The 9591-nt window shown below is 50.8% G+C and overlaps 1 non-coding gene across 1 annotated transcript; it reads left to right on the forward strand.

Annotated features, from left to right (window-relative positions):
- The first annotated feature begins 307 nt into the window (after positions 1-307).
- TRNAG-GCC lies at positions 308-378 on the forward strand. Its single transcript has one exon. It is a non-coding gene; the product is annotated as a tRNA-Gly (tRNA).
- The last annotated feature ends 9213 nt before the right edge of the window (positions 379-9591 follow it).

Consider the following 9591-nt stretch of genomic DNA (forward strand, 5'->3'; position numbering starts at 1 on the left):
TGTGGAAAAACTTGCAGAGCAAGATTGGACTCCTCTGACACCTTAAAACTCACTAGTAATCCCCGTCCCCCCGACATCCTCCTCCTATCAAGAGGTAGCAGATGACGGTGCTGCTGCCCTCTGCTGCTCTGCCAGCAGCTGAATCCCCTCCCGTGGGTGCCTCACCCCAGAGCTGATGTGGCTGCACAGCTGTTCCTCTTCCAGCTGCTTGGGAGAGGGAGGACGTGAACAAGCAGGTCCTGCGCGGAGCGCGAAGACGAACGTTATTCACCACTTAGCCAGGCGCGGCGAAGCCTGGCCGCCGGGAGCATTGGTGGTTCAGTGGTAGAATTCTCGCCTGCCACGCGGGAGGCCCGGGTTCGATTCCCGGCCAATGCAGGCTTGTCTTTTTTCCCCCTTTCCCGGTCTGTGTGGGAAGAGCAGGGGGAGGTAGAAGCTGGGACAGGGCAAAGTTAAAACCAGAGGGTTCAGGGATCCTTACTCCCTCAGCTACCAGCGGACTCCTCCTCTGTGCGCAGACCTTACAAGAGTTTTACCAGCTGTCCGGCCCTGGTATCCAATATGTTGTCTCTGTCCCACCTTGGCCCGAGCTCAGGCTGGGCACCAGCTGGGGTGTGGTAGCCTCTGGCACTGATTGAGCAGGTGCCAAGCTTCCTCCTAATGCACTAGCTTGCCCCAGGGCTGTCTTGGCTAACTGACAGCCTTGAGCACCTGTCAGCATTCAAAATGTGGGCTTATGTGAGTCAGGATTTTTCCCAACAACCGGGCCAGATTCCACTTTGCTGCTCTTCCACATTCATTCAACACATCCAGGCTTGTACTACTAGGAACACTTGCAGAAACTTCCCATGCTTGCTACCTTTGGTCTAGCTCCAAATATAATGGTCCAGTGTCAGGATCAGCCCTTGCTCCCTGCCCCTTTGTGGTGGACATGAACATAAAATGAGACCATGCCCCAAACTGCATATAGCCCATATAAACACCAAAATATTGGTCTGGGCGGGGGGAGGGGGGGTGGTGTTGAGGTTGACCTCTCTTCAGCATGGAGGTCTATAAAAAAGGACTGAATATACAGGTAATTCATGTGAGCCTGTTGTCACATGAGGTATGGAAAAGCATCAAGACCATCCAGAGCATTTATGTGCCAATGGATTTGCTTCCTAGCAGATACCAGAGTTAACAGGTTCGTTTTTTTCTCTGGATGAGCCCACTGGAGGAGTCCCAAGAAAAATGACAGAGACAGATACAGACATCCTCTTTGTTGTCAGGAAATGCTCATCTTCCAGAGACCTGCTTTTGAATTTGCTGACCCTCCACAGAAATGACTTTTGCAAGGAAAGAGGACTGCTAGTACCACTTCCTATAGGAGCCTACCCTGGCCTTATAGCCCCTGAGCTGTCACCCTCAGGGAGGAGAGTGGGCATTGTCTCTGCCAAAGACAAGCAGCAGAGGCCTACCCCAAGTGGCAGCCTTTTCATAAGCAGTCTTCTCATAAGCCAGCTACTTGTAAACCAGACCTGACTGCATTAAGTTGCAGTCAGGTCAGGGACAACTGAAAGGTTATTTAACACTGGACACTCTTCCCAAATGAGACAGATGCCCAAGGTTCAGTGCTGCTACGACATCTGCTACTAAGCTCATGGCCTCTTGTTCTCCCACTGAGACACGCTAAGCAAGTTTGTGGCAGCACTTGAAAGGTGACCCCCGAGCCCGTGTGACAGCTGGTTTCTCTGGAATGTTTCTTTAGACTGGCCTGGGGGGACGTTGACCTGTTGATGTGTTTTCTTGTCCTGAATGAATCAGGAATGTCACATGCAGAGTCCTTTGGCTCAGTGGGGAAACTTCAGAGCGGAACTTGCCTAGGAACTCTGGCCCCAGGCCTAAGGGTTATGACTGTAGTTTGAGTGCCTCATGGTCTCATTCCTCCCTGGAGGCTGAGTGCCTTGGCTTGACAGCATCTCCCATGAAGCACCACAGTCTCGCCTGTGGTTCAACAGCCCCTGTGTATGCTGCAACTCCCAAAGAGCTACAGATGAGAGATGTTTTCCAGTTGGGGAACCTAGGGAGTGGGGTCAGGAGACCTCCAGTAGAGAGGTGCTAAGGTCCAGGTCTAGCCATCTCCAACTCCAGCAGCAGTGGAGTGGTTTGTAGATTCCTACAGCTGTGCAACAGAGCAGGTTGAGAGCCTCTTCTTGGTTTAGTGTTTTGGTCTCCAAACTACTGGTATAGGCATGTGGGGGAGCGTCGGAAGCACAGAGCTCCAGTTCTCTGGGAGAGAAGAGCAGGGCTGGTAAAAGAAGGAAAGATGCTGAGTTCCAAACCGGATGAGGCCATCTAGATGCTGGTTGGAATGAGGCAAAGACCAGTGGGCCGCCCTTGATCCACAGGAGTGGAGTTTGCTGGTTTTGTCTACCAGAAAAGTAATAATAGCTGCAGCAGAACCTTCTCCACCCTGAGGAAAGCCCAGAGCAACAACTGCCAGTAGAGGACTGCAGCTTTCTCCAGCATGAAGTGATCTGAGAGGCTGGGAGAAGCCCGGGATTCTAGCAGGCTCTTCTGAGCTGCAGTCTAATGTTTTCCTGATGGAGATCTAAAAAAAAAAAAATGTTTCTGTATACCAAGCCAAATCAGCCAAAACAAATTCCAAATCTGTGAGTCAGTCCAGAACCATAAGTGGTCCTACTACTGACAAACATCTTCCACCCCTATCTGGGGCTTCAAATGTTTCCAAAACCTTTGGCGGGCATCCTACTTGGAGGCCCAAGCCCAGAGGCTTGGGGTTCAGATGCCCCTGAGTTTTGCTTGCCCTTAGCCATAAGGCCCCAGGAGCAAGCTAGAGAAGTCTTCCATTTCCATAAAGTGGGCATAAAGTCAAGGTTAACTACCAGGACCTATGTGTGTACTATCCCATGCCAGCAGAGTGGTCTAGGAAGCCACCATGGCGATCATGGTATTTCCCCTGACAGGCAAGCATAGAACTACACTTGAGCTGAGCTGATAAGAGGCCGAGATTATCTTTTTTTTTAAATATATATCTATATATATATCTATATATAAGAGATTATATATATCTACACTCTGACTACTACTCCTAAGAAGAGGCTGAGATGATTTTTTGTAATATAAATTTGTATCTGAGGCCAAACTAGCCAAAACGAATTCCAAATCCAAGAGTCTAGAACCATACCTGGTGCTTCAGATGTTTCCAAAACCTTTGGCAGGCATCCTACATGCAGGCCCAACCCCAGAGGCTTGGGGTTTGGATGTCCCTGAGTTTTGCTTGCCCTTAGCCATAAGGACCTCAGAGCAAACAAAGGAGAAGACTCCCACTACCTTAAACTGGGCTTAAAGCAACTACACCTCCAAGGGTACTGAACCATGCCAGAAGAGCAGGTCTCCTGTAGTGCAGTTCAGGAAAACTGCCTTCATGGACACAGATACATGGTATTTCTCCTGCCAGGTTAAGAAGCCACTACACTTGATCTGAGCCTTCAAGAGGCCGAGATTATTTTTTTTTGTAAAAATATATGTCTGTATATATAAGGTTATATATATCTACACTTCGAGTATCACTCCACAAAGAAAACCTTAACCCTTTACAAAACTCACACCTGTGCAGCTGTACAAAGGCCCGCTGGCCACTCAAACCTGTTACAATATCTGCTTTGTGTGCTACACACAAAAGCAACTTCTAGTCACTCTGACCAGGCAACTCTTTCCTTTCATTCCCACCCTGCTTGCAGGTTAACATACTCAGTTCACCTGTTGTCTATGTTGTTGTCACTCCAGCTCCCGCTGGAAGACCTGCTGCTGCTGTTGCTGTCCTCGGTTCCTCTTGTCTCTTCCTCTTCCTCTCTGTCACCGCCCAATTCTCCACTCAGGGGACGTTGGATGATCCTGTGCCACATGTCTCTGTGCCAGGTGGCTTTGGCTGCGTCCTCTCCGTCCTCCATTACCGATTTCTGGTAGTAGGTCTGGAGTTCACCCAGAGCCATTTTCACACAGCCTACTACCCCTACGTCCGTGTGCCTGCACAGCAGGAGGTTCATGGCCTTCCACAGTGCGCTCCTGACCCAGGATGCAAACTGGTCGAAACGGGGCAACGGGTTCCCCTGGTGTTTGGCGAGGTGTCCGTACAGCGCCGCTTCTCTGGTTAACCAGCTCATGCCAGTCACTGCTTCGCAGAGCTGCTTCAGCCTTGTCCATACCTCTTTGGCTCACGTGCAGAGCCAGAGGACGTGGTTGATTGTCTCAGTGGCTCTGTGGCAGTTGGGCCACGGGCAGCTGGGTCTCCCCAACTGCCCCTCTCTATGTCTCTGGGCCCTCGCTGGCAGGGCTTGGTGGGCTATGAGCCAGTTCAGGTCCTTGTGATCTTTGTGCAGGTCCTTGTGATCAAGGCACTCCCACACAGCCTGGCAGGCATTGCCCAGGAGCAGGTCCACGGGCAACATGGTGTCCCTCAGCCTCACTGTCTCACTGGATTTTCTTGTGGTTGCTCATGGTCGCAGGGCTTGTGCTCTGCAGGCCGTACAAACTGCGGCACTGGTTCAGGCTCTCATAGAGTCACGGTGAGCCCATGAGCCACGGTCTGTGGTTGGTTGGGGTGAACACCCACCAGTGTCTCAGGATGTGCCCTGCAAAGTATCTCACCAGGCAAGTGGCTTCTGCGTCTGCCACCAGCTTGCAGATCAGGCCCGTATACTTGGCCCACAGGAACAGGAGGATGTCTGGCATGCCCATGCCCCCAGATACCTTGTCCTTTACAAGGTCTTCTGGGCGGCCTTTTCCCATCTGGAGCCCCAGAAGAAGACGCACATGGCCCTCTGGATCCTGTGGGTGACATGCTCAGAAGTGGGGAAGACCAGTGCGATGTACAGAAGCACTGGTAACAACACCGCCTTCACAAACACGGCGTGCCCCCCCCCAGTGCAAAGGGCACGCATGTGCCACAGCCCCTGTCTCTGCTTACCTTTGCCTCTGTCTTCTTCCACACTGTCCTGCCACTCAGCTCAGGGTCGAAATCTATCCTGAGGATCCTGATGCCCTCGCAGGGAACAGAGACCCCCAGGGACTCCAGGTCCCCGAGCTCGCCCACGGCAAGGCAGGTGCTCACGTTGAGCTTGGCCCCTGCCACTGCCTCATATACCTGAGTGTGCACCAGGCCTCTCTCTGCCAACCACTTGTTCCAGGACAGGCTGTTCAAATCATCCATGTAAGCCAGGACCTTGGCCTCTCAGTTGCTGCGGCCCAGGATGTGGACTCCACGGACCCCTGAGCCCTGCAGCGGGTGCTGGGCCAGGGGCTTGATGGCACAGATGAACAAGATTAGGGAGAGTGGGCAGCCCTGGTCGACCACCAACTCCACCACAATCTGGGCGCTCAGGAAACCCTTGATCTGCACTTCGTTGCTCACTTCCATGTTGAGGGTCCTGATCCAGCTGACGAAGGTCAGGGAGACTCCCATCCACTCCAGTGTCTGGAATAGGAACCGATGGGACACTGTCATAAGCCTTCTCCAGGTCCAGGTTTAGGACAGTGACGCTCTGCCCTCTCTCCCTCTCCAGCTGGAGCATGTCTCTCAGTTGCACAAGAGCTCCATGGATCTGGCGCCCTAGCGCCCTGCATGACTGGTCCTTGTGGATGACTGCACTTAGAATGGATTTAAATTGCTCGACCAGGACTTTGGCCAGCAGCTTATGGTCAAAGTTCAGGAGGGTAAGCGGCCTCCAGTTTGGCATCACCCGGATGATGGGAGAGCTTCTATTCAACCCCCCAAGGTGAGCTGGCCTTTGCCTGCCCCCCTGCCCTTGAGCTGCTTGCACACAGGCCTTCCTCCTTCATTCTTCCTTTGGGAAGCGACCCAACCTCGGCATGACAGGCTGCAGGGCAAGGCTGAGGAGACCATGGCACAAGCCTGTGGGATGTGGATGCTCTCAGGCCCTTGAGCCTTGTGCCTTGGCAACTGTCTGGATCACACTGGTCACGGGGAGAAAAGAAAGTAGCTTGGCAAGCAGCAAGGCAAGGCCCAGCACTGTGGGGATGGTGTGGGTGTCTGTGCTTGGGGCCTCTATTCCCATCCAAGGCCGGGGCACAAAAACACAGACAGGCTGGGGAAAGGATGGGAAATAACTGGCTTCCAGCCCACCAAAGCCTCTCTCAGGGTCTGGTCCCAGGGACTGGCACTGGGCTGACAGGGAGGCTCTGGCATCCGGGGCCCTTCCTGCTTTGTGTTCTGCTTAGCAGATGTAGGTCCCAGGTGGGCCATCAGTGCTGGGCCTCATGCACATCCTGGAGCTGGTTGGGGAGGCACTGGGGACTGGTGCCAGGGCCCAGAGTGGGCACATTAGAGCCTGGACTTGATACTTTTGTCTCTCACCGGCAGACCCACAGGAACCCCCCACAAAGAGCAGAAGAGTGACCCCCACGCCCCAGCCCTGCTGCTCCCACCTGCTGCTCTCAAGGGCCCTCTGTCCATCTCTGCCCACCCACTCGCTGCCCCTGTGCTCTCTGTGGCCCCTGTGCTCTCTGCGGCAGGGATACCTTCTTGCCTGCGGTGTGCTCCCTGGCCCCACCCTGCTCTGGTGGCTGCATCCCACGGGGAGGGCCATGAGCCCTCTCTGACCAACCCATGAGCAACATGGTTCTGGAATAATTGATTAAGAACCCTAACCCTTGCTCACTTAGATTGTGTTTGTGCAGATGTCTCTAGCAAGATGTTAAGCTTCTTGCTTTGTCTGTGATGGTCCAGTCTCATTTTGATGGAAATTTCGTAGGAGCTGGAAGTGATGATTTTGACTGGTAGTATAATGTTGGTGCCTTTTCCTAAGTGTTCTGGTGGGAATCATCAGCTCTACTAGACCTCAGACTTGAAGCAAATAGTTGGTTGGTTGGCTCTTCACAGAAATGCACTGATGTTATTTCAGTGATACTATTTCTTTGGGGAAGCTGTGGTATGGAGCTAGGCAGTTTGCTGGAGTCTACCCTAAGGCACACCCGCTTCCTGAGTTGGTGCTTGAAAGTTTTTTGGGGCTTTTTTGCAAGTGGCCTTCCCATGAGCTGTTCGTGACTGCTACTTACTGACTGGTGTCTGGAGTGGAACCAAATGGCGGAGCAGGGAAGATGATCTGCTTCTTCCTAATAGGGGGGAATTGATGAAGCATCTGGATGGTGAGGACAGTGTGGGTCGCAGTGATGATTAAGTGGTATATAGATGATCCCAAGGAAAGGAAGATGACACAGCAGCGTAAAAAACATTGAATTTGAGAAAAGCAGACCTTAAGATTCAGAGAGGTGATTGGTTGGATCTCCTGGGAGGCAAGTTTATGGAAAAGAGTCCAGGAGAGTTGGTTGTTCCTTAGAAAGACAACAATAAGGACAGAAGTTGATGCTAGTCTGATATGAGGGAAGGATAGGGAAATTAGAGTCTTGGCTAAAAAGGACTTTTCTTAAAAAGGAAGCTTACAAAAAGTAGCCATCTTGGCTGTGTTTACTATAGATGAGTGTAAGGGAATAGTGCACCACATATAAACAAAATCAGAAATGCCAAGTCACGAACTGAGATGCAACTAGCAAGGGTTATAAAAGGCAGGAAGCAGCATTCTGTAAGTACACTAGAAGTATGAAGACCAAGAACAGAATAATGGATGATGAAGAGAAAGCTGAAATGCATAATGTCTCTTGCTCTTCAAATTTGCCCAAAAAAGGTCTTGCATCCAATGACAAGCTCACTTAGCATAAAGAAAGGGGAGAACTACTGAAAACCTAGAGAAGGAAAAGAACAATTTGGGGATTCTTTTGGTAAATTTAGTATTTTCAAACCAGCAGCTCTGATGAGATTCATCCTAGACTACTCAAGGAATTAGCTGAATTTATTGCAGACACATTGACTGTATGTTTGAGAGGTCAGGGGAGGTCTCAGAAAGCTGGGAAAGGACAAATACTGTACTACAGAGAAGAGGGAAAAGGAAGACCCAGAGCACTGCAGGCCAGTTTAATTATAGTATCTTGAAGAAACTGAGTATAGATTAAAAAAAATGGATTTGTAATCACTTAACAGATAAACTGATAAGTGATAGCCAGCATGGTTTTATGGGGAAAAATACTTCTTGGGCCACCCCAGACTGCATGTCTCTGCCATCAGGGGACTCTCCCGAAGAACCTGGGCGCAGTCCTACCTGGCCCAAAGTGTGGCTTGGCTGTGCCAAGCTACTAACTGACAGTCCCCTAGCCACTGTACTAAGTATATGGGCTTGAACTGGCTTTTGGGTTTGGATTATGGTTGGAAATCCTTTCTGGCCACCCCACACTGTGCCTCTATTGCACTGGGGGTTTCTTGGAGATCCCTGAGTGCAGTCCTGCCTGGCTCAAAAGTGTGGTCTGTCCATGCCAGGCTGCCAACCGACAGCCCCCCATGTCCACTGTCTTAAGCATAATGGCTCAAGGAACTGCCTTTTGGGTTGTGATTAGATCTGGAATTCCTTTTGGGCCACCCCACACCGTGCCTCTGTGCCCCTGGGGGGACTTCCCTCCTGAGCACAGTCCTGCCAGGCCCACAGTGAGGTTTGTGCGTGCCCGGCTGCCAGCTGACTCAGCAGCCCTGTCTGCTATTTACATTGCTACCCATAAGGAGCTTTCTTTAGGCTGGGATCACAAGGCAAAACCATCTTGGAATCATCCCAAAACATCCTCCCCACCAAGGGAGCCTCCTGAAGAAACTTGGGCAGGCCCCTGTGTAACAGTCCTGTTGAGCACCTGTCAGCAGCAAGACAGCCAGCCTCAACTTTGGCGTACTCAACATATCTCATCTTGTCTCGAGCCCCTACCCAGACTACCTGGGAAATGCTAAATGAACCACTAAGGGTGTCCAATAAAACCAACAACCCTTCCCTCACAAGCCTTGCAAACACAAAATCCAAATTTATTACAAAGAATAAAGAAAAAACAAAAGTAAACACTAACTATAATTTTAAAAGATTATTAACTACAAAACAAGGTCTAGAGGTGGCACATTCTTGGGGAAGCTTTATCCATACCCAGGCAATCTGGGACCCGGGGCTCCCCGTTGGGTAATTCTGGGGGCCTGCACCCCTATACCTGCTGTTGCAATTAAAAATGCAGTGCTTAGTGCTTAGGAAGACTGACACAACACTTCCATCAATAATCAGCAGAAAGGCTTTATTAACTAAACAATGAGCTATATAGGAAAATGACAGGTTGGCTATTGCAATTTATAAACAAAACCAGTTATAATCAAATCCAGTATATTTCTAGCCGTAATAGGGGTTTTCTCACTAGCACGGGCAATGAAGTGGTCCTGATCTTTGCAGCTGCTCACCAGGTGTGGGAACGTCACTGAGGGTGGTCAGCTTCGGCACAGGTTATGATGGGTCACCGTGATGTTTCCCTTCTGAGATGAGCACACCTTGCTTCATCCTTCTCCTATACTCATTCTTCAGAGCTTATTTTTCTTGATGGGTTGAAGATAAGGGTCCAGACAAAGCTGACAATGTGGAGGTCATTGTCCCTTGGTTGTTGAGTAGATGTTAGCCTTTTGGATCCATCTCTGGTTGTTGTGGGTAAAACTGACATGCA

This window comes from Crocodylus porosus, unplaced genomic scaffold (assembly GCF_001723895.1).
Source record: "Crocodylus porosus isolate Cpor-Errol unplaced genomic scaffold, CroPor_comp1, whole genome shotgun sequence".
NCBI lineage: Eukaryota > Metazoa > Chordata > Crocodylia > Crocodylidae > Crocodylus > Crocodylus porosus.